Below are 25,643 nucleotides of genomic sequence, written 5' to 3'. Positions count from 1 at the left end.
AGGAGACAGATAGGATAAGTTGTGAGAGCTAGCAGGCTTTGCCAAGGACAGGAGAACACGTGCGTTGAATAAGTGAACTGGTGAATGTATATCATCTCTTTTCATAAAGCTAACAATCAACCAAAATAGAAACTACCAGCAGCTACAATAAAAAGTGTTTTCTCGTTGGTGATTTCTCTCCATGTGACAAACATCCTTGGGAAGTTATTCACATAGCTTAACAAATGATTCTGAAACTGCATGAGCCAAACAAATAGTGAAGAAAGATCTTTACTGAATTTTAATTACTATACATGGATTACCACACTCGTGACTTAAACTCAGGCCAAAAAACAGGGCCATTCCACAGTCATCAAAGGGGAAGTGTGAAGGAAGCTGATACTAGCCAGTGCCCACTCCACCCAACTCTGTAATTTTCTATATAATTAGGTGAGAACAGTAATTGCTTAATTGCATAACTCAAGAAGACTAGACATTTGCTTCTCTTGCAAAATTTATTCTAAATGCGGTAACAAGAAATGCTCTGTTGTAAATTACTACTTTGACTCATTTACGAAGCCTACAGTAGCTGGACTGAGGTTAATATTTGGATTTCATATTCTGCAAATATTGTTAAACAGTCAAAAGTCATCAAGTGGCCAAATATGGGAAGCTATCAATATAAGACTGGTTAAATGATTTAGGGTACCTCTGTATGGTGAAATACCACACAGCCATTAAAAAGAAAGGGACACCTTTTCTATTGTTAAGAGGTCTAAAGTATATTAAGTTTCCAAGTTACAGTATAAACATGATATATCATAAATGTAAAAGGAATATACTTAAGCATGGAAACAAAGTATCTAGCCTGTGATAAAATAATAGCTACAAAAACCCATCAAGTAGCTCCTATTCTAGAGAATAAAATGGACATTGGAAAAGGACGGAAACTTGTTTGCATCTCGGTTCCTTCTCATTTTTTTTTTTTTTAAACATAGGCTTAGACTACTTTTTTTTTCCCTTGATTATCAAGCTGTTTCCAAATGTTTAGAAAGTAATTAGATCTTATAAAAACTAAGTGGCTTTTTGGGGCTCCTGGCTGGCTCAGTCAGTAGAGCATGAGACTTTTGATCTCGGTGTCATGAGTTCAAGCCTCATGTTAGGGATAGAGTTTACTTAAAATAAATAAATTAATTAATTAAATAAATGACTTTCATTTATCAACCCTCTTCAACATGCCAGCCACTTTTATTGTGCTTTACATCCATTTGTTACCTCAATGAAGAAAAGAGATAAGCTGTGAATCCTTAAGTGTCTCCTCCTGAGAACACAGTCCACTGTCAACAAATCTCTATGCTCTGACCTTCGTTGCTTTAATTTCTGCACTTTTCCAGTTTACCACACCCACCTCTGCGATTGTTAGTTCTCAAAATGAAAACGATCTGTTCAACTGTAAAACACCAATACGAACAGTGACTTTTTTTTCCTTTAAACGTATAATGAATTTAGAATAGGGGGGAAGAAAAGGAGAGGCAGCTACCAAACCATTTACTGAAGACAATACTGTAGATATCAATACAGTGCCATCTCATCACCATAGCAACAGAACGCATAACTGCTTCCACCAAAATAGCACAATTCAGAATCCGCTGAAATCCACCGTGCTCTTTGCTATAGAAGTAACTATTGCTACCTTTATCTTCAGAAAATCCACTCTCCTGGTGGCAGCCCCAGGAACACCACATACGGAATTTTTTGTTAGGTGTTTATTAGGAAGCTTGACCCAGAAGGAATGAATTTGCTTAGTAATTTTAAAGTCCTGCTTTCTAAAGCCCAGTTCTAAAGCTACTGAAGTAGCAGCACAGTGTATCCTCTTACATTCATGGCTCCTGACCCAATCTTAAATAAGCAAGCAAATACCATAATGGGAAGTCTGAATTACAAAAGGGCACAGATGGAAGCCTAACAGCTGATCACAAAAGAGGAAGGCAAACACTGGTAACTATTTTTTAAAGAAGGACAAGAAACTTAACGTCAAAATAAGAGATGACACTAACACTAAAAGAGACCTCAAAATAAAGACAAAAAACGATAGGTTATGCATTTCAAGGGAACATGCAATCTACATGAAGACATGATTAAAAAGCTGCTTAATTATTATTTATTCATGATTTCTAAATATATACCACCCACCACCTTTCCCTTCTGTCCCACATTTCTCCCCCCCCCAACCTAAAATCATCATTTACCTTACAAACACCACTTTCCATTCCATGAAAATAATCAACCAGGACAATGTCTCCCTCCTATTCATCAGCAGAAAACAGAGCTATGACAGATGTCTAGCTAACCTGGCAACTGGCCCCTTCGTGGTTACTCCTCTTATAAACACCACCCACCTCATTGGGTAGTAGCACGTAAAAGGTAAAAGCCAGCCTCTTTGTGGGAAAACACGCTGGTTAACAACTGTACTTGCTCAGACTGGAAAGGCAACTGGGACAGAGATGCCCACAGGTAATCAACCTCAGATACACACACACACACACACACATGCACGCACGCACACGCATACAGGTGTCAAACTGGTTTTTCCTCATAGGGACAATTCACAGACAGTCAGGAATCACCCCTCACCCCACATATCTACACACAAATCTCAAGTTCACAATTCTGTGTGATCATTTATACATTTTTATTCATTCATTCATTCAGGGACCCAGTGTGTGCCCACTCTGTTTGGTTTTGGGATACAAAGATGACCGAAACAGATGTAGACCTTGCCCTTGCACAGCTAGTTCACAGGCACATGAGCCCTTGGCTCCTTAAGCCAACTCAAGGTTCTAGACTCTGGCTCTGTGAGCAGACAGACAGGAAGTAAGTAGAAGGAGTGGTCAATTCTTCACCTCATCTTCAACAGGCAAGAGCAGATTCTACTTGCTTCAAATAACGCAGTCTCCCAGTAACTTCCATGTTCCTTTGAATATAGCTCGGGAGAGGAAGTAAAAGGAAGCAGAGGGTGATATCTGTTCTTAACAAATAGGGGGCACAGAGTACCCTGCTAAGGTTTGGGACCTCAAACAAGACACTGGCATCCACTTCCGTCCTCGAAGGATTAGCTGCTACAGGAACTGCCCTCCCACTACAAACAACTAGAAAAGTGGACAAAACACATGAAACAACTGTACTAGTTACTGGACAAAGACAATGCAAGACCATGATCTTTGAGACAAGGAAATTCCAAGTGAGATAAGCCCTACTATCACCCCAACTTACTCTAGGCAGTAAGGCAGGAAGGGGAAACCCAAGCCAAGCTCAGGGGTCGTGCTAAGCTGAGGAGCCAGAGATAAAAGTTCGGGGAGAATGAGGCAGTGAGCAACTCTGGAAATCTGCAAAGGGGGTCCCCTCCAATCCTCGGCTGAGTACTACTCTGCACGAGGACCTAGGGTTCACATGGGGCTGGGAATAAGCGGCATTCCCACCAGCCTGAGTAGAAAGAGCCGGTTTACATAAAATATCAGGAAGAGCCTCCAAAAGGGTCCTAGACACAGCCTGCTCTGGAAAGGGCTTAAAAGCAGCCTCAAAAGGGTCTCGCTGATCCCAAGTAATTTAACCATGTGCCAGAACAAAGGCCAACACTCTTTAAAGGGAGTCCTTCAGGCAGAAAGAAATTGATACCAGATAGAAATTTGGATCTACACAAAGCAAAGAAGAATGCTGGAAATGGCCAACCTCTGGGTAAATATAAAACCAGACACTGCCTCGGAGTTTCCCAGCCACTGACCTTTAGGATACGCTTTTGCAGAAATCCACAGATGACACTAACGGGGTCAGAAGGTCAGGATCAAAGTAAGTCCTAGCTCTACTACTAACTGTCCCCCTAACCTCAGTCTCTTAGAGCCCTCTGGGCCATTATTTCCTCAGAAAAATGCCCTCCCTTGAAATGTCATCACACTATATAACGGCCATGAATGTGCTTTGGAAATTCTGAGTACTGAGCAAAGATTTACCAAGTGCCTTCCATGCACATTTCTAGGCTTTATATGTCTGGACCTCAGTTTATTCATCTGTAAAATGAAAATAATAATAGTACCCACTTCAAGGGGTTGTTGGCCCCATTCAGTAGGTAAATATATGTAAAGTATAAAGAATAATGTCTGGCCAGAGTAAGTTCTTACAGATGAGATTATTATGACTATTTCTACTACTGCTGCTGTTGCTAATTAATGCTACTACTGGGCATATGATCATTAAAAAGACCAATTTGGTTCTTGCCCTCAGATTCCATATTTGAGCTATGTGATAATGAAAACAATGCTTTGGGGATAATTTTTTAAAATTTTGCCAGAGAAAAATGTGGGATAGCTGGGGGAAAAATACTAGTGTGAAGGGATCCCTAGACCTCACTTCCAGCTCTTCTCCTCAAGTAGCCCTGGGACCCTGGTTACATCATTGCGCTTGTCGGAGACTCAGTTTATCCTCACAGAGGCAGGTGAGAATCTTCAAGGATCCCTTCCAGTCCCAACATCTGATGATATGAACCAGAGGATCCATTTTAGAATAATGAAATTGCCTTTATTTGAGCAATTTAATTCTCATAGCATCAAATCCCCATATAGGAAACAATTAATTTTGAGGAAGGAAGTTTGTGACTTAAGAAAGCTATAAGAAATAAACTCGAAATCTAGGATTAATATAAAAGCCTGCACATAAGTCCCAAACCTAGAACTAAGGCCACCTGATTCATCTCCCTAAAAACGGGAAGGAATACAATAGCCTGTCACTCCCACCTACTGCTGGGTAAACCACCATTTTGATTTTGAGAAGCTAATATAATTAGAGGAAGCAGGGAAGCTCTTCCTTTTGGTTCCAGAGTTTGAATTGGCTCCAAACAAGCAGAATTCTCTCTCCTGTCTACAACTCTAGAATTGAGAAGAAAAATGGTAGTACGCTGTGGAAGTTCCTTATGCCAGGGAAAAAAGAAGAAATATGTCAACAGCTAGTTTCTTCTACTGGTTGTTTATACCAGCATGTACCACAATTGGTAAGCTATCAATTACAAACACAAAAGCTCCCATAAAATTAACTGGTTCAGATCTTACAAAATATAGCTAATTTTAGCCAAGTCTCCAAAACCAATATTTTCCTTTTTGATAAGCATCATTCAAGGTAGTTTCCACTGGAAGAAACAGTAAGTGGTGGAACCCTAAGAGAATGAATCTCTGTCTGATCTTCCAAAAACAGTTGTGAAAGGAACTTTCCTAAAGTTTTCCTAACATGTTGCAGAGGATGAGCCAAAGATTTTGCAGAATTTTATAAAGAGCTTCTATTAACTTCATTGGAGAGAACATGTTGCATAACATTAACTCCAGGGAAAAAATATTTTTCTGTACATATATATAATATGCTATGTATCATTTCAGGCAGTTCCCAGACCCCCTGCAGTTTACCATCGGCCTTAGCCCCAAAACTTTAAACACACAACTAAAACGCAACAAAGGAGTCCTTAAAGCACACTCGCATCATGTGCACATACACACACACACACAGTAAAATTTGAGAGCATGCTGTATCTGTCTTGGGACCTGCCATTGCTACCTCAGATGGACACGTTTCTACCCTATATGTCTACTTGAACACCTATGGGAACTACCTCATCTCCTTCCCCCTGTGATTCTAAAGGGGTAATCAACCAAGTGATCATACGTCTTCATCAACAGAGGTGGGCACATGGCATTGGCTTGGCCAATCAAGGCACTCTACCCCTGGACAGAGTAACTGATCTAGAGATGGGCACCCAACACAAAGAAAACCGGACATCTTTATGTGTGTCAATGCTGTAGACACATCCTAGAATCATGAGATAGGACCATAAACACCTGCAATTTACAATAATTGACTTTTCCACCATGTGTTGGAAACAACCCAAGAATGAAGCCAGCAAAGACAAAAGCAGAACTGAGAGATGGGACAAGGGGGATGGGGAGATGAGGAGGTTTTAAATGACATCATTTAACTACTGGATCCAACTAAGCCTCAAGTCAAATATCCCCACTGCATGTTTCAATGAACCACTGCCCCCACCAGCCAAGTTAAGTGGGTTCTGTCCCTTGATGCAAAAACAAAAACAAAAACCTGATTCATGCTCCACTTGACTAACTGGGGTGAAAACTATCACTTATTGAGTGCCTCCCAAGTGTCAGAGACCACGTGGAACATCAACATGCATCATTTTAGCAGGGCACCTGGGTCGTTCAGTCGATTAAGCATCCAACTTCGGCTCATGTCACGATTTCACGGTTCATGTGTTTGAGCCCCTCGTCGGGCTCTGTGCTGACCGCTCAGAGCCTGGAACCTACTTCAGATTCTGTGTCTCCCTCTCTCTCTCTGCCCCTCCCCCACTCATGTTCTCTTTCAAAAATAAATAAAATTATGTATCATTTTAGCTAATTTTTATCATCACTCTGGGAAGCAAATGTCACAATTTTATAATAAAGAAAGCTACCAAGGATATCCAGAGAACTAGGAAGTGTCTTCAGGGATTTAAACCCTGCCTGTCTCATTCCAAAGCCCATTCTCTTCTTACCAACTACACCTCCTCGAACCACAAACCTGTGTCTTTCAAGATACTTCATCATTTTCTAAGACTCAACCTAATAATCAAGCTGACAATCAAGACATAAATCCAAACACAAGTGTCTCATTTTAGGGAAGGCTCTTGAGACTTTGCTGCTCACAAGTCAATATGAATAATGTAACACCTCTTTTCTCAAATGAATCCTATTTTTGGAAACAAATTTTGCCAGGCTGACTTTCCAGGAATCTTAAACAAGCCTGGAGGGACTTATTCTTTGAAGCTTGGAAGTAACACAAGTTTTGGGGTGTATGGTGTTGAAAAAGACATAGTTAGAACATAGAAGTCATCGTCACAGCTAAGCAGGAAGCATTCAGAAATAACCACCACCACCCCCCTTTCCCAAAGACAGGCCACAATCCAAAATTTTAGTCATTCATCTCTAACTTTGCCCCCAGCAGTAGAGTTTGCGAGAGACAGACTGTAGCAAGAAAGGAATTTAACAAGGGGGGTAGCACACAACTAGGCAAATTTAAGAAAAGTATCAAGGGTCTGAAAATTCCACCAGTAGGCCTGCAAAAGAACATATCACAGGTGAAGGTGTCAAACCAATTGAAGGAGGTGAGAAAGAAGGGGGTGGAGAAACTGGAACAGGCAAAGGTGTGGTCAATAGAATTCAGTGTTCTGCTGTAGGCATAAAATTCATTAGCTACATCTCTTTTAACATTTAGGAAAAGAACTAGCATGGCAATAAGGAAACTATGCTTAACTAACTAGTCATTACTATCCTTTTTTGTAGGACTTGGGTTTAACAGGTGGAGTTGAGGCCCCTATTTGGGTAATGGCCAACTACCCTTATTATAGGTTGGGTTGTTTATTTTACATAACCACAAGAAAAAGGTAAATGTTAAAACCACAGGGTGTCACCCTATTTCATAACATGTAATAGTGTATTCCCTTCATAACGTAGTTTAGTTTTCTAAGTACTTGTGTATACACTGTGCCATTTGATTTTCCCAACAACCCTGAGAGGAAGAGAGTCACAGGCAATCAGATACTGTTTTTACTTCCACTTTACAGATGAGAAACTATCTTTGAGCACGAAAATGACCTCCACAAGGCCAAACCACTCCTAAGTAGCAGAGCAGGGACTTGAATTCAGGCCACCCTTCTTCCAATATTCGGAATTGCCAGCCTGACCATCCTAGAATTATCCAACAAAGAATAGTCTCAGGCTCTTTTGTTGAAAGGCTCTGATGGAAGAAACAGCATTTAAGTTATGTTTCAAATAGTTATTATTATCTGTCATCAACATATGTGATGTTTTAGAGGGCAGTCCATTATACTTCTAGGAGGTGTTTATAGTGGCAAAAATCATACAAATGAAGATACTCCAGTGTTTTATTGGGTCAGCTACAGCTTTACTCACTCATCTCATCTCTACATTAATTAACCAGCTATTTGTCAGGGATTATATACAAAGGATTAAGGAATACAAAATTGGGGGCACCTGGGTGGCTCAGTCGGTTAAGTATCTGACTCTTGGTTTCAGGTCAGGTTACAATCTCACGATTTGTGAGTTCAAGCCCCAAATCGGGCTCTGCACTGACAGCTCAGGGTATGCTTAGGATTCTCTATCTCCCTCTCTCTCTGCCCCTCCCCTCTCAAAAATAAACATAAAAAAAAAAAAAAAAAGGAATACAAAATTGAACACGCCATACTCTGTCCCTGTCAGAAATCAAATAGATAAGAGGGAGAGGCTGACTTTAGATATGCTATAAGAACACAGAGGAAAGAGACCTGTATCCAAGATGTTATCTCCAGAGTGGAAAACCAGAAACATCACACTTGGTTCCAGTCATTAAGGAGCTAACAATCTAACAGAGAAGAGACTCATGAACACAGCAAAATACAGAGTAATAGATATAAATGCCACAAAAGAGGTATTAAGTAATGTAAGTGTTCAGAGGACATAAAGGGCACTTCTAATTAGGATGACCTCAGAAATTTTTTGAAAAGATTAAATATGAATAGGCCTTTAGAGAACTGTTATATCTTAGTGGAGCATAAGGCAAAGACTACAAAAGCCAGCTGCCTGCTCCCTGTAGAGACATCCTGAGAAGCTCCAGATTCCATATTGGTCTATGACAACCACTGAGCTGAGGACAATGATGCTGCTGAACTCCTGTGAACTTTCTCTCATTCACAAGGTCATAAAGATATACAAACAAACAAACAAACAAACTTGATGAAAGACATCCACGACACTCATCTTTCTAGGATCTGAGCCATTACGTTAAAAACGTGAATCATTTGTGCCTCCAATATTTCTCTCTAAATTGCCTTCATACCCAATAATGGGAAGATTGCCACGTAAAGAATAGCTTACTCTTCAAGACTGTCAATTACATTCTCACAAATCATTCTAACCAGTCCATTTGGTTTTGACGGAGAAACAAGTTATGAATGCATCACCCTAAAAGCAAGCTAATACCATCAGAAGGATATATGGGTTTCACTAATTTTCCCATTTCCAGCAAAACTGGAACTAGCATACGTGCTCAACTAAAAATCATTAAAAATTAGAAAAGAGACCTGAGAGACCATTTTACAGATACCAAGACTATGAGAGATTAAATGACTTCTTCAAGGGGCTCCTGGGCGCTTCAGTCAGTTAAGCGTCTGACTCTTGATTTCGGCTCAGGTCATGATCTCACAGTTTTAGGAGTCCAAGCCCTGCATTGGGCTCTGTGCTAACTGCATAGAGTCTGCTTGGAATTGCCCCTCTCTCTGCCCCTACCCTACTGGCGCTCTCACAAAATAAATAAACTTTAAATAAATAAATAAATAAATAAATAAATAAATAAATAAATAAATAAATAACTGACTTCCTCAAGCTCACACACTAATTTAAAGACAAAGCAGTTAAGTAAGACTCAAGGAGTGACTCTAAATAGATTCTTAATAACTGGGAAGTCTGACCTAGCAAATTAATCTCAAAATACCACACAAATGTGGGGGGGTTTTTTGCCACAATTTAAAACAATTGGTAGGTAAATAAACAAAAACCTATACAAATGTTTTTGGTTTATTAATGATGCTATTTTAAACACTGAGCTTTTAACAAGATTTTTACAATCTAATTCTCCTACTCAGTAGAACGAGTCAACTGTGATTGCATTTTCTTTAACTCTTTCTGTCACAAAAGTAGAAACCCAATTCCAGAAGCAAACTATGCCGCTATTCTTTAAGAATCTGTAATCCTTCAAATAACAGAAAGAGCTACAGAGACTTCCCACTGACCAGCTGGTTCCTGCTCTGGGGAGTAGGGTGGAAAGAAGGGAGAAGGTCCAGGATTAACAGTTTTCTTGACTATTAGGAAAGTTCAGACATGTGGTAGTGTCTCACTAGACAATGGGGCCTATGTCAATCCTGTTACAAAACATTTTATAAATTCCAGTTTTCAAAAGTATGCCCATTGGCCTATAGGTATCCTGGAGTGTATTCTTCCTTCAGAAGAAAAGTACATAAAGTACTTCATAATTTCAGATCATTCTATTTCCTAAGTAGGATGCTGCATTAGACTAAACTAAACCCTATCTGTATTAGCCTACGTTGGCCTGGGGTGGTCAAAATAAACTTTTTTCAACTTTCAGTTCTCCTAAATAAATATTTCTCCTGGTATTTTCACCGACATGTTGATCAGTACTCATTTTTTCTGTTACGACAGTGTTGAATATGTATTCCATCCCCTGTGAGAGGTCTCTTTTGGAATGTTGCTATCATGCTACAAATAAGTTTCACTATATGTTCTCTCCTAGAGAAACAAGAACAGATGTTCATCATATTCTCCTAGTTGTAAACCAAATGAACTGAACCTCCAATTAAGGCAGCTACTCTTCAAATCCCACTTTTTCATATATATTCCAAAATATGTAGGTTACAACTGATGGACTCTACACAAAACATGGGCAAACTACAGCCTATAGGCCAAATACAGCACCCCACTCCTCACCGATGGTTGTTGTTCTTTTTAAAGTTTATTTATTTTGAGAGAGAGAGAGAATGGGGGAGGAGCAGAGAAAGAGAATCCCAAGCAAGCTCCACACTGTCAGCACAGAGCCAGACGCAGGGCTTGAACTCATGAACCACAAGATGACAACCTGAGCTGCAACCAATAGTCGGATGTCTAACTGACTGAGCCACCCAAGCACCACTCACCAATAGTTTTTGTAAATAAAGTTTCATTGGATCACAGCCACACCTAGGTTTATAGACTGTCTGTAGCTGCTTTCTGAGTAGTTGTCACAGATAGTTGGGTCCCTCAAACCTAAAACATTTACTATGTAGTACCTTGTAGGAAAAAGTCTGCTGGCCCCTGGTCTATATTAAGTACAACAAACAAAAGAAGTTTGGGGATGTTTTCCAAAACACTTATATAAAAAATAAATTCATTCATGGGGCTCCTGGGTGACTCAGCCAGGTAAGCATCTTACTCTTGATTTCAGTTCAGGCCATGATCTCATGGTTCATGAGTTCAAGCCCCGCAGAGGGCTCTGTGCTGACAATGCAGAGCCTGCTTGAGATCTCTCTCTCTCTCTCTGCCCGTTCCCTGCACGCACGGACACACTCTCACTCTCTCTCAAAATAAATAAATATATAAGCATTTTAAAGAAAGGAAGAAAGAAAAAGAATTTATTCATTCATTTAGCAAGTATATATTAACCATCTTTGGAAGCTGTTCTAGGGGCTGGAAACCCATTAATCAACTGGAAAGATGAGGCCCCTGTGTTTTTGGAGGTCATATTCTAGTGAGAGGAGACAGACACAAACATAACTACTTTAATTCCAGGTAGATAAAACAGGATATATAGAGACAGCAGTCAAGGATTCTGAAGGGTGGTGATTCTTTAGGAGATGCAAAATCATGAGGATGACAGCTCAGAAGACGCCACTGGAACTGACATTTCAATGGTGAGAGGCCAAACATGCAAAAATCTGAAGACTGACCCAGGCAGAGGGAATAACAAAGGCTCCAGGGCAAGAAATGCTAGGCCTGCTCAAAAAACAAAAAGGTGACTAATGCACCTGAAGAGGCACAAGGTAAAATCAAGGGGTCAGCAAGGACCATGTATGATGAGTAATGAGCAAAATCATGATACTAGTAAATTTCCATCTTCAGCTGCTTAGGTATTAATAAACACTAGATTAAAAAAAAAAACTAATCAGAGTATAAGGATTGCTTTGGCTGCTTCATTTTGCCACAACTTCTTCCTTTTGATCTGCTGAAAATTACCTGAAGCTCAAATGTCTAGCAGCCTAAGAAAGAACACTTTGTTAGAGACAGTTTCTGCTAAGGAAGTAATTACTCCCTCTCCCTGCATATACCGCACCCCCCCCCCCAAAAAAAGACTGACTGTTCTCATTGCAAAGACATAAAGTGACCATTTCAAATGGGATTTTTTTTTAAAGAAAGAGAATTTCCCGTTATTAAGCATAATTAAGCCTATTTTCCCAAGTCTACTAGGCTATTCATTCAATGAAGTGAGGTCTGTCTCCTCACCATCTCTCAGTAGCAGCTGTGTGCATGTTCCACCAGAAATCTTTCAAAGCAGTTGGCTGGTTTGGACAAAACGTAATATTCCTTGAAAGTCTGGAAAGATAAACCATATGGCTTGGTTTGCCATCGTCAAAGTAAATGGAGGACTGTTTCACTGTAGAGAATTTCAACGTATTGCTGAATAGCCACAAAAATCAACCTTTTTTTTTTTAAGTATTTGTTTATTTACTTTGAGGGAAAGAAAGAGAACAACACTTGAGAGCAGGGGAGAGGCAGAGAGAGAGGGAGGAGAGAGAATCCCAAGCAGGCTCCACACTGCCAGTGCAGAGCCTGACTCAGGGCTCAAACCCACAAACCATGAGATCATAACCTGAGCCAAAATCAAGAGTCGGATGCTTAACCAACTGAGCCACCCAAGGGTCCCTCAATCTCCTCTCTTAATGCCCTTTCCCTTTCAAATTTTTTAAGGGATTTATGAATCTGAAAAAACAACGTTCCATTTTTAGATCCCAAAATATAAGAAGTCAAGAGCATTCAGAAGAAAGGCCAAGACAGAGGTGCTCTGATAAAACCATGACTCTCAGCGAACAGTCAAATTTACGAAGCACGAGTAGTTATGGGATATTCTGGAGGGATGACAACCAACTGGCCTTCACTAAGATGTGATGAGGCACAGATCTGCAGAACAGGGTCCCCTCATTGGTGAACACTGTGTGATGACGGGTATGGCATGGACGTTCATAAGCAGACTTGAACAGGCCATAGAAGAGCAGTGTTGAAAAGTATGCTGAAGCGTGAACCTTCAAAAGCAGCAGCAAAGCCAGAGAAGAACCAGCAGACAACTTCCCCAGAGAATTAACTTGCAATCAGTTTCCTCACCATAAAGCAGGCATAAAATAGTAGTAACCTTCAGGGTGGTGGACACTTTACTAGGTGCTCAATAAGCAGTACGCTCATCAAATGCAACCAATCATTTCACATGTTTTACCTCACTGAATCCTCACTAAACCCCGAAATAGGTCCCATTGTGCCACACTTACAACTGACCAGAGACAGATGCTCAGAGGGGTTATATAATTGCCCCAAAATACTCAGCTGGCAAATGGCAGCACCTAGATCCAAAGCCAGATGGCTCCAAAGTCTACATGCAACAGAAGTTGCCTGTTGGTGGTCCACAGACACACTTTCTTAGACCTACTCAGTGTTGACTAATCCCATGGTAGCAGCTAATGTTTGTTAAGCATTACTATATGCCAGACACTGAGTTCTTTTCATCAAGTCCTAACTGCAAGTTTATGATGTGGCTTTTATTATTGGCACTGTTTTACAGTGAGGCTCTGAGAATTAAAGATTAGGTCTAATGCCCAAAATCGCATAGCTGATAAATGGTGGAACTGAGATTTGAACTCTGGCTGTCTGGTTCCAGAGCCAAACTCTTAACCACTAGACCAAACAGTCTCCTTAAAAAGTAATAACGCTTTAAAATACAGTTTTATTAATTGCCAAATAGTTGGATATCCTATTAACACAGAACTTTCGTTCCCAAGCAACGACAATTTGACACACAGTTTGCCATGGTCCCAGGACTCCCTACTCTTTCTCCAACACCAAGACGAGGGGCCAGCTGCCATTTTTCATCATTACTGCTTGCATTTTGTTTTCTCATAAAAGAATTAGGAGGAAGGTAAAATAATTCTCAGGCTTGCATTTCTATCAAAAGTGGTAAATAGAAGACAGTAAGCCACATGTCCAAAGAAAAATGGGAGACAAGTGGACATGAAGATTCTTCTGTGTTTAATATGCAAAATGAATGACTGCTTTCCTTCCCATGCTCAGTTGCATTACCTACCTGCTAGAAACATTTGAATTTGATCTGTCTTAACCTCTACATCATTATAAGCAGCAAAAGACATGTTGACAGCAAGTATACAGCTGTGCAAGAGAGAAAACTTTTAATTCTGTCAACAGGATGATGGAAGGAGTCCCACCTGCCACAGAACAATGCTTCTTAAGTATGACTTAGAAGTCTCTGGTCAATTGAATATCTGTTTTGTTTTTTTAAGTGTATATTGCTTGGATAAGAAGAAACTCAGCCCCAGGAAGAGGCTCCATGTTACCCCATGGAACACTACTACCTCCTTGGGCAAGGGGACCCTTCTTTGAAAATAAGTACTCTCAACCCCCCTGTCACCACCACCACCACCCTGCTTGCTTAGCTGCAATGTTAGCTTCCAGCTACGCTAGTCAGTATACTACCCCAGTCAGACTCCCAAGTTGACTACTACCTAAGTCTAATTCCACTGTGGCTCTGTTGGGGACGTATGTGTAAGGAAATGGTAGGAGGCCCACCCTGATACCTGCTGTTTCACAGAGAAATAATGGATTTGTCATGTGGGTTGCCCTATCTACATCTCAGCTGAAATTCCATTTGCAAGGGAAAGAGAGTTAATGGGCCTTAAATGTCAAAATCCACTACAGTTTATACCAATAAACTGACAGCACTAAATTTACTCCAATGCTGTTCCATTGTCTCACACATTCTGCTATTAAAATGGGTGGTGGGGGAGAAACTTGTTTGGTATTCATTTCAACCTAGTGAACTATTTATAGGCAGGAAAATCACCATGGCTACCTATGCCCCAACGCAGAGGCCCATATTGGGCTCTGTGCTGCCTCAGCCTGGAGCCTGCTTCAGTTCTTGTATCTCCCTCTCTCTCTCTCTGCCCTTCCCCGGCTCACACTCTCTCTCAAAAAATAAAACGTTAAAAAAAAAAAAAAAGGGGAAAGGAAAGGAAAAGAAACACCCTGTGAGGAATCTTTTAAACCAGTCCACTAAATGTTTCTTAGTTTCAATACTTGTTGGCTCATCACAGCTACAATCCTCATAATATAATCCTCATTAGAAAAAATCTTATCACATGAATTCTCTAACATTTTCTAAATGTAATATAACATAAAAAAATCGATAAAAAAAATTAAGGTGTTTTAGAATTCAGAGGAGAAAAGGGGAGGGTATTCATTCTACCAATGGACTGCTACTTGCAACTAGGAAAAAATAAGTTACTTAAAACTAGAGGTAAATCTAAAAGTAACCGTTTGATCTACAACACTTAGGGGAAGGACAGAGGGAAAAGGTAGGCAAGGAAGACAGGATTTATTCAGATTACAAAAGAACATGTGTACTGAGTGTGCTGGCTTCCAGGTGGTTCTTGAGTAAAGACAAGAATAAGGAAAAGCCATCAAGCACAGCCTACGTAAATATGACCCTGGCCCTGGGGGAAAAAAATCTGAGTAATGAAGCCCAAATATAGGAGCACGATCTAAAAATAACCCTTCTGCTTCTACAGAGGTATTTTCCTGTTAGCATTTATTTGAAATGTGTGGGAAGACAAAACCGTTTGAGTTAAGTGAATTTCCAGATATTATCAAGTAAAGTGATGCTCTAAACCATATTTGACCAATAGTAAAAATGCAATTTCTCCTTCCCTTAGTTTTCTCTTGGGGGGGGGGGGGGAAGGGGGACACAAAGGCCAGTAATGGGCAAGAATGTCATTTCTAAATTCCCTGATAAGCTGATATTGTCAGATGAAACATCTTAATACCTAACATGTCACAGGAAACATTAGATCCTTGGAATCGTGTGAGAACCACTATAATTATTTTTTTCCATAAAGAAAGATGAATAGAAGATGACAGAATGTTGACACTGTGATTACATTTTCCTATCACGCCACAAATTTAAAAGATTTCAGTATCACTGCCTAGGGTGGGTTTTTTCCCCCTTAAAACTAAAAAAAGGTGCTAAAAAATACAAAACAACTTGTGGGTTGACATATGTAACTCTAGCACTTCTTCAAAAAAATATTTAAGGGGTAACTACTAGTAATCACATCCTATGCTCTGTGCTGCCCCTGTTTGAAATCAATCTTTTCCCCAATGGCAGTTAGAAAAAGACAGCCGTACGTTTGTTCCCCCCCACACTTTAAAATTAGATAACTACAATGGTAGTGCAAAAAAGAAAGAAATGGAGTACCAAAGGATCCTATTTCACTATATAAAGAGCATAATATAGAAGGCATAGGAGTATGTCCTTTGGTCACACAGGAATAACGGTCCTACTTTGACTATTTCAGTACAAAGTAAAGATAGAGCTTGGTGGTAGTGACTGGGCATAAGAAGTCACGAAGTCCCACTGTGAATGCCTGCCTCAGGAGCAACAAGTACCACCCGATAGTCCTGGGTGTGCACATGGGTGCCCAGCAGTGGCGGCATCACCGAAAATAAGACCCCATCCCTGCCCTTAAGGACAGTCAAATTTTAGTGGAAGAACTTTAGTGCGAACAATTTCTCCTAATTGTGCTCAGGAGCACCAAATTTGGTCTGGGACACTGGGGAAATCTGCACAAGTATGTGGTTATAGACAACCTCCCAAGAATCCAGGCCCATGTGCAAACCTTCCTGTGTGTGTGTGTGTGTGTGTATAAAATATATCATATATCATATCATATATCATATATATATGATAAGCTGATGCTGTCTCTAGGTAAAACATCTTAATACCTAACTTAAGTCAGGGGAAACATTAGATCCTTGGAAGGATATATACATACACACACACACACACACATATATATCCGTATATACAGATATACATACATACATACATATCTGTATATACGGATATACATACATACATATACATACATACATACATGTATACATACATAATTTTTTTTGCATACTTTATGCAGCATAGGATGGACACTTACAGGGATGTTCAGAGTTGGAACACATTAAACTTGCAAATCACACCTCTGATACCTAGCCATCCCAAACAAGTCCATCAAGACCTTCACACAAACCTAGATCTCAATCTCATGGCCAGTTGTTTTGGTTAAACAATTTAAAAAACAAGAAAGTGACCTACATAGGTAGTCTATAATGGAAAAGCAGAGACTTCCCTCTCTTTCACTAAAAGCACATTTTCAGGAGTGAGGGACAGAAGGAAGGAAATGAAAGGCACACCACACCTTTCCTGCTCATATATAAACCCATTTCTGTATGGTGGTTCATAAAGTACCCAATGTATTTATAATGGAGTCCATATAAAGAATTAGAAGCTAAAATTAGAACATATATTAAAAGTATTTCATATATTAATTAGACTATGGGGAAATAAATATTTTGACTCAAGTACTTAGTTGTTTCACTGAAAATTCTACAGACCTATGCTGAACATTTTTTTTAATTAAAATATAGAAGTGAAAAAAGAATCTGATAGAAACAAGACCAGAGACCATGGCTTTGTAGAACTCCAGGGGCACCATTCACACTACTTTCTGTTGGTGGAGTTGGCCAGGGCCACCCTAAGTAGACACATGGTGGCCCTGAAAATGATACAGGAATGCTATTGCTACTGAGTGCCATGGCCCATCCCTAGATTCTAGGGCAAGGGCCCTTGTATTGTATTTGCAGGACAAGTGCCTCCCTTTCTAATGAAGATACCTTCCTCCTTTGCTGTTTCTCAACTTTAATTTCTCTTATTAGTAAAAGGGGGGTTTAACCCATGCTGGCAGATACATGGACAAAGGATGTTAAGTTCCCCCCCTCCCACCCAATTTCAGAGAACTGAGAATCTTGCTGAAAGCTAGTGTCATTTTTGCCTATCTAGCACACAGATTTTATAGGGAATCACCTATCCCTATTCCTTGCACTCTTGGGATCACAGCCCCTACCCCTCCAACCCCATGAAAAATGTGCCAATGCTGAGCAAAGACCTAGGATAGGCAAAGCAGGCTTTCTCTCTGGAATTTTATTTTATTTCTTTTTTTTTTGTTTAATGTTTATTTTGAGAGAGAAGGAGAGAGAGCACAGGCTCTGCGCTGTCAGCACAGAGCCCCATATGGGGCTCTATCCTACAAACCGTGAGATCATGAGTTGAAATGAAGAATTGGACGCTTAACCAACTGAGCCACCCAGGAGCCCCTTTATATATTTTTTAATGTTTATTTTGGGGGGTGGGGGTGGGGAAAGAGAGAATGAGCAAGGGAGGGACAGAAAGAGAGGGAGAAACAGAATCTGAAGCAGGCTCTGGGGTCTCACTTGTCAGCACAGAGACTAACATAGGGCTTGAACCCATGATCCGTGAGATCATGACCTGAGCCGAAGTCAGACACTTAAACAACTGAGCCACTCAGGCGCCCCTCTCCCCAGAATTCTAAATCTCCACAGGTACCTGTGCTTTCCAGCTTTCCCGTAGGTATAAGGGCTACCTCATATTCTTCAGGAAAATTCTTTTTTTTTTTCTTTTTTTTTCTTTTTCTTTTTGCCTAAGTTTAGTTTCTCTTGCTTACATTCAAACTAATTCCAATGCAACAACTAAAAGAAAAAGAATAAAGTAGAGACTTTGGTGCTAGTTGGTGGCTTCTCTATGATCTTCCAGAGGTACAAACCAAGTCAGCCCAGAGAACAGCAAACCAAGAAAGTAGGCATTAGTTCAATACTGTTCCACTAAGATGAATGTCCCAGGGGACAGTCTACCAAATGGACTCCAGTGAAAAATGTTCCAAGCTCCATTCTCAAACTACTGGAAAAAAATAACAAGTACCACATTGATAATTCAAATGCAAAAATATCATCACCAGGCAACTAAAATACATTTTGAGCATATATTCCATTGGATTCCTTGCAGTTGTTTTTAGCTGCCCCAACACCCAGGCTTGTGTTTCTTAACACATGAAGAAGAGGGTTCAATGAGTATAAATATCAATACACAGGCAATTTACTATTTTTTAAAAATAAATGTTCATTCATTTGTGAGAGACAGAGCGTGAGTGGGGAAGGAGCAGAAAGACAGGGGGATAGAGGATCCTGCTCTATCAGGTGCTTCACAGGCACCGTGCTGACAGCAGTGAGCCTGACGCGGAGCTCGAATTCACGAGTTGTGAGATCATGACCTGAGTTGAAATCACACAGTCAACGGACTGAGCCACCCAGGGACCCTAATTACCCTTTTTAATAGTGAGATCATACGTTTTATAGTACTGTGCAAATGACTCCATGTACTGTTTCTCCTTTGATCTTCACAAGCCCTCTCTAAGCAGGCAGGGAAGCCAGGTATCATTAATACACATTCTCCAAAAGAGGTAATTAGATCAAACCTTGCCCAGAATCATAGAGCTAGAGGTGGCAAAGCTGGCCCAAGGAGGCTCAATCAAGATCTCTGCCCAACAAACCCAGTACTCAACTGCACACCCTGACAAATCCAGAATTTAGAACCACACTGTATTTACTCCCAGGGGTCCTCACAGGTAACGGAAGAAATGGAGCTAATAAATCTGTGGAGTAAGCTAGAGAAGGGAAGCACTGGGAAAAAAAGAGCCCACGCCCTACCCTGTGTTAGTGGGGGGCGGAAAACAGTTTCAGCAGTGTTGCTTCACTAACCACATTCATTTTTTGGCTTCATCATGAAAGCTATTAATTATCATTAATGTACTCACTGTAAGTATCGTTGGAAACAATAATGAGTGTGGTTAATAAAGAAACCATGTAATAAGCCAGATCATCATTCAAAACTAGGCAAACATCTCTGATACACAATATTCAATTTTAGCACTTAAATATTAACAAAAACAAAACACAGGGTCTCAGTCAGTTAAGCCTGGGTGGCTCAGTCGGTTAAGTGACCGGCTCTCGGTTTCAGTTCAGGTCAAGATCTCACAGTTCGTGAGATGGAGTCCCACACGGGGCTCTGCACTGACAGCACGGAGCCTGCTTGGGATTTTCTCTCTCCTCTCTCTCTGTCCTTCCCCCTCCTCTCTCAAAATAAATAAACTTTAAAAATGAAAAAAAAAAAAACACACTGAGCATGTTTGCTCTAGAGTTAATCTATCAGTCAATTATAGGCTAAGTGCTATAGATTAAATACAGGTTAATATAGGTAATAAACATATTGCCCTTCCCTTTCAGAAGCTTAAAATTAGTCCAGTTCCATGACTTCCAGAGAATAGAGCCATCGATTCTCTGACTTCCATGAATCTCTTCTCCAAATCATTCTATCTCCTGCCAGAACCTTCTGGTAAAACAAAATCACAGAAGGAGAGGCTTGAAATGTGGATCAAATGCTTAAAATCCAGAACTAAATGCAAGACAATACTTTTCAACGTGGCTCAGTAATGGGCAATATAGATGATATTCTGTGTTTTTAAAAGTTACATCCATAGCAGGAATCACTCTTGGGTCCAAACATAATCTATGGCTAACACCCAGCCAAGGTAAATGTATGCATTTGGAGCAAGATGTTGGCCCACAGTTAAGAATGAATAACAGCATGGCTAGATGCAGTGCTAAGGTCCCTGAGGCAAAGGAGCGGGCACCAAAGGAATACTAGAAAAGCAAGGCCCTGAGAACAAGAAGCTAGAGGAAGCACTCAATGAATCACAACACATGACAGCCAAGTTCATGTTCAAACCAAACGTTATGTGTTTACATATTCATGAATATATGAAAGACATTGACACTAATTTACTATTTTATTTTTTTATTTATTTCATTTCATTTCATTTTATTTATTTTTAACCAGATCTAAGATCCAGTTCTAAAGAGCAGCAGTTCCAGTTTTCTACATGTTAGCCCAGGTTCTATTCTTGGAAGAAAAAGTATTCTATTATGATATATGTATAGATGATATATACAAATTTACCATGGGCTTACGAAAAAGAAAGTACTTCCAATGATAGATAAGCAGGCATGAAACAAAAGAATAAAGAAAATAAGTGATTCTTCATGAAAGAGAGAATATAAAAGCTATATCTTGAAGTGCTGAACCTGAATAAAAAGTGCTCTTGCTTGTCCCAGAAGATAGCAGAGAATAAGAACCAGGATCCTCACACCATGGCACAGCAATGGTTTCCCCAAGGGGTTATGCCAAGAGCTAGCTACTTGCTATGGAGTTTTTCCAGCCCTTGGGAAAACATTATTTATAAAAAAATAAAATAAAAATTCACATAACCTCACCTACAATGTTTCTGAAAATAGGCTGGTGATGGGGGTGGGGGAGCTGGTGGTAGAACATGTTAAATTCCTCTTCAGTATCACACCCTTGCCCTAAGAGGAATTTAGATATAATTTTGGTGTATACACCATCACCACCAAATGCACACATTAGAAAGAACACAGGTATATATTCTCAAGCAATTGGGAATTATTCAAGATAATGAAAATTAAAGAAAGAATGGTTCACATTAGCTAGGAAAGGTCTTTCAGTTAATTGGCACTTCTCTGTCCATTTACCAGAACCTTCCTGGAGAGCTAACATGTTGTATGTCCATGTTCTATGGCTTGTATGCAGTCTCAACCCTTGGATATCAGTTACACAAAAGCAGCAAGAACTTAATAGTCATATGTGGAAGGGTAAAGGAGGGGAGGACTTACACCCAATTCTTCTGTTCATAAATTTATAGCTTGTGAATTCGAATTTCAAGGTGGATAAATACGGTTAACAAATATCCAGTCTTAAAAATATCTCCTAACAACTAAAAGCCAATAGACGTAAATTTAAACCAAAATGAAACCTAACCACTCTCCCCCGCCCAAGACAAAGCCTGTATACCTGTGCCATTTAGGAAACAGGCCAATAGTGACGACCCTATCTTGGTAAAATTTTAATTTACCCACAACTCACTCCTGGAAATGGAGCTAGAGATCTCATTTCTAATGTAAGGGATGGTAGACAGTAATGTATTTATATATTGTTTCAGAACATCTAACTTGCACTGGAATATGAGCAAGTCTGATTACTGGACATACACAGCCCTTTGGAAACCAAACCATAGTAAGGAAACACTGCCCAGAAACAAGTAAAGCATGAATGACACATCCTGTTACTTCTCTCATTTTAGGCTAGGAATAAGCAGCAACAGTTTACCAGCACCTGAATTTACCTCTTTGCTGTGATTAATGTCTTGCCTGGATTTTATAGGATAGAGAAAAGTCTACAGTCAGCCAACTTTCTGTGGTGATGGACGTGTTCTATCTCTGCACTTTCCCAAAGAGTAGCCACTAGCCATGTGTGGCTAGTGGAGGTCTGAAATGTGACTAGTGTGACGGACAAATGCAATTTGTAATTAATTGTAACTAATTAGAATTTAAATAGTCACATATGGCTACTCGCTGCCATACTGGACAGCATAGAACATATTTTATTTAGAAGAATCAAACCTCAGAACTCTCATAATAATGACGTAATCAGAAGACCTCAAAGGTGAAAATGTCACATAGAGACAAAAGGATGATTTTCGTTTATCGAATAACACTGGATTTACACTGGATAAAATGTAACACAGATAAACCCACTTACAGTACTCAGGTTGAAGGTAGCTGTATGAAATGCTGTGGTGACTGATGCCTTCGAAATCAGTCACAGACACTCACAGGGAGCTAATCCTGAGACCTGGCAGATCACATAGTCTGCCTCTCTGAGTTCACTGGGGCCAGTAACAAAAAAGGCACATATACAGATTAGGAAGAACCAGTTTTCTGCCCCCCACCACATGAGAAACAGCCTTTTTCAGACAGTTTTCTTTCTCCCAAGACCAGGTCAAACACAATGCCAGATGAACAAATATCTGCTTAGAACATTTTTAAACTGCAGGAAACTCCTATCTGGGGGAATATGGGAAGGCATTATGAATTCTCAACCCAGTCATGGCTGGACCACAGTAAGTCAAAAGAAATACATTATGTATAGATTTAGAATTCAATTCTTTAAGTTCCAATTGAAGTAATTAAGCCAAATACATTAATTACTGTAGAAATTACATAATAGGGTAGCCAACAGACAACACATCAACTGTTACTCTAATCTTAAAGTATATCAATACTTCACGGTGATATGAAATTGACCCTTGAAATGGCTAAACCTAAAATCTTTTGTTGAGGGGGGGTGCAAATCTATGAATAGAGGCATAATAAAATGCATAGGCAATCTGCAATGGGTGTAATAAATAGGCAGCTATCCAAAAAAATCACACCCTCCCACACGCACACGCACATATACATATATATATACACGCCCAACATCATTTTATTTTTTAACTTTTTTTTAATGTTTACTTATTTAGAGGGGGGGTAGGGGCAGAGAGAGGGAGAGAGACAATCCCAAGCAGGCTCCACATTATCAGCACAGAGCCCGACACAGGACTCGATCCCACAAACTGAGATCATGACCTGAGCCACTATCAAGAGTCAGAGGCTTAGCCAACTGAGCCACCCAGGTGCCATCCCCCAACCTCATTTTAATGAAAGATATTGACTCGACAGAGATAATACAGGTCACTGAATGCATGTGTTTGAGATGGACAGTTTTTAAGGGAAAAGAGATAGGATCATGAAGTCTTGTCCTGATTTAAGTCATTTCAGGGAGGGACTCTGGCAAGTCAGAGGAGGTATGACTATACAGCTCTCAGAAGAGCAGACCAGCTGAAACAGGGCTAGAGAGGCCCCAGGGAACAACACTCACCTTCTAAACCTGCCTTGTGTCACAGAGACTCACACTGGTGTGTGAATGAAAATCTGGAGGCAATCCACCAGATTGCAAACATTCATAAAGTTCTTTTCCACAAGCATAGAAATAGGGAACGTAAGAAAAGCAATCATAAGAGGCAGGCCTTCTCTGCCACAGTGTGGTTTCAGCAGCAAAATAATCCGATTGCTTACTGCCAGTGTATAACCAAAAGTAACCAACAGTGGCCAGAAGACAGCGGGAGTTACATCTACGTACCAGAACTAAGAAACAACATTGCTTGTTATTCCTCTCCCTGCCTGCTCCGCAGGTCCCACACAGAGCAAAGGATCTGGGATCTTGTCTCTGGACGGTGCACTGGCCATTTCCAGGATCTCTGAACCTGCCTGTTCACCGCCATGGGGGATTATGAAAGGTCCTGTCATCCTGACCTCAGACACGGCAAACACAACCACCGCCCGCTACAGGCCTTTAACAAGCCTGAGAGGTTGCGGCCTGCAGAAAGCATGGTCTAGGCCAGTCTTGCCAGCAGCCCCGAGCCAGCTGACCGGCATCCAGTCACCGTTTCTTTTCCAAACACCGACTGAACAAACCTTGATTCAGCTCTTAGGTTACGCTCCGGCGGAGAACAGCACAGAGGAAGCACCGAGAGAATGACTGGAGAGAAACTATTCTGGGCATAAACCAAGTACATGTTCCTGTGGAATTGTTAATAACTCAGGGGTCTTTTATGTGTGTTTGAACCCTCCACGTCTAGCTGAGGAAAAGACATATTTCTTTTTTCTCCTCAGGGAGAATGAAAGCAGGAAAGTAAAATTCCTGGTAATGTCATATCCAGTCAAACAGGAAGGTTTGTAGGCTCAGGGCTGAAAAGTTTCCAGCACTACACTGAGCCAGTCTGAAAATAATTTACTTGATTTTCATTTGTTTCATTTCCTCCAAAATCATCATTCAGGTCCCGGTTCCCATACCCACCAAGACAACAGGAGGCCTTCCATAAACACAACTAAAATAGACAAATATAGTATCTAAGAAACACCTGGGATGTAAAGGATTGGAATCCTCATTCACTGCTGGTGGAAACAGAAAATGGTATGGCCACTCTGGAATACAATTTGACAGTTCCTCAAAACGTTAAACATAGAGTCTCCATATAACCCAGCAATTCTATACTTAGGTATTTACCCAAGAACACTGAAAACATGTGTTCACGCAAAAAGTTGTACACAAATATTGACAGCAGCACTGTTTGTAATAACCTAAGAATGGGAGCAACCTAAATGTCCACGAATAAACAAAACGTGGTATATCCATAAAATGAAATATTATCTGGCAACAAAAAAGAATTAAATGCTGGTACATGTGGTGAATGGATGAACTTTTGAAAACACTATACTAAATCAAAGAAACCAGTCAAAAAAGGCCACATGTTGTATGACTCCACTTATATGAAATGTCCAGAACAAGCCAATCTATCTATTTGGGCAGAAAGAGGATTAATGGTTGCCTGGGATGGATTTGGGGATGGGAGGACGAGAAGGATGTCCACAGTCACAGATGACTGCTTATGCCTATGATGTTCCTTTCGGGAAAGTTGAAAATGTGCTAGGATCAAGGGAGCCTGGCTGGCTCAGTCCAAAGAGCGTGCTACTCTTGATCTCAGGGTCGTGAGTTCCGGCCCCATGTTGGGTATAGAGATTACTTAAATAAAAAAACCTTTTAAAAAATTTTTAAAAGAAAGAACATGTTTAAGAATTAGATAGTGGTGATGGTTGTAACAACTCTGAATAAGCCAATGAACTGGGACAATAACCATTAAATTTACTCTAAAATACATGATTTTTGTATGTGAAATATCTCTCAATAAAGCATTAAAAGAAAGAAGGAAGGGAGGTAGCAGGGACAGGAAGCAAAAAGCAAACAAAGTCAGACCTGAAATGTCTTACCCGGAGTGATAATTATTCTTCACAGGGTATTTTTAACTTTTTATCTTGCCATAACCACAGACTCAG

General features: G+C 40.2%; 1 protein-coding gene and 1 non-coding gene across 7 annotated transcripts in view; one reads left to right on the top strand and one right to left on the bottom strand.

Moving 5' to 3' along the window:
* Positions 1–25,643, bottom strand: part of DAAM1 (dishevelled associated activator of morphogenesis 1) — a 174,296-nt gene that overhangs the window by 122,303 nt on the left and 26,350 nt on the right. The window contains exon 1 of one of the 6 annotated variants that reach the window (XM_053224496.1): positions 2,229–6,092. The exons of 4 other annotated variants lie outside the window; for them this stretch is intronic. The gene's annotated coding sequence lies outside the window, so the exon portion shown is untranslated. Of the gene's footprint in view, positions 1–2,228; positions 6,093–25,643 lie in introns of those variants that run through there. One more of the 6 variants, XM_053224499.1, reaches the window with a different exon arrangement.
* On the top strand, positions 1,073–1,145 carry TRNAK-UUU (transfer RNA lysine (anticodon UUU)). Its single transcript has one exon. It is a non-coding gene; the product is annotated as a tRNA-Lys (tRNA).

Source organism: Acinonyx jubatus, chromosome B3 (assembly GCF_027475565.1).
Source record: "Acinonyx jubatus isolate Ajub_Pintada_27869175 chromosome B3, VMU_Ajub_asm_v1.0, whole genome shotgun sequence".
In the NCBI taxonomy this organism is placed as follows: domain Eukaryota; kingdom Metazoa; phylum Chordata; class Mammalia; order Carnivora; family Felidae; genus Acinonyx; species Acinonyx jubatus.
The sequence above is the reverse complement of the archived record's forward strand: the minus strand, read 5'-3'. Positions and strand labels throughout refer to the sequence as shown.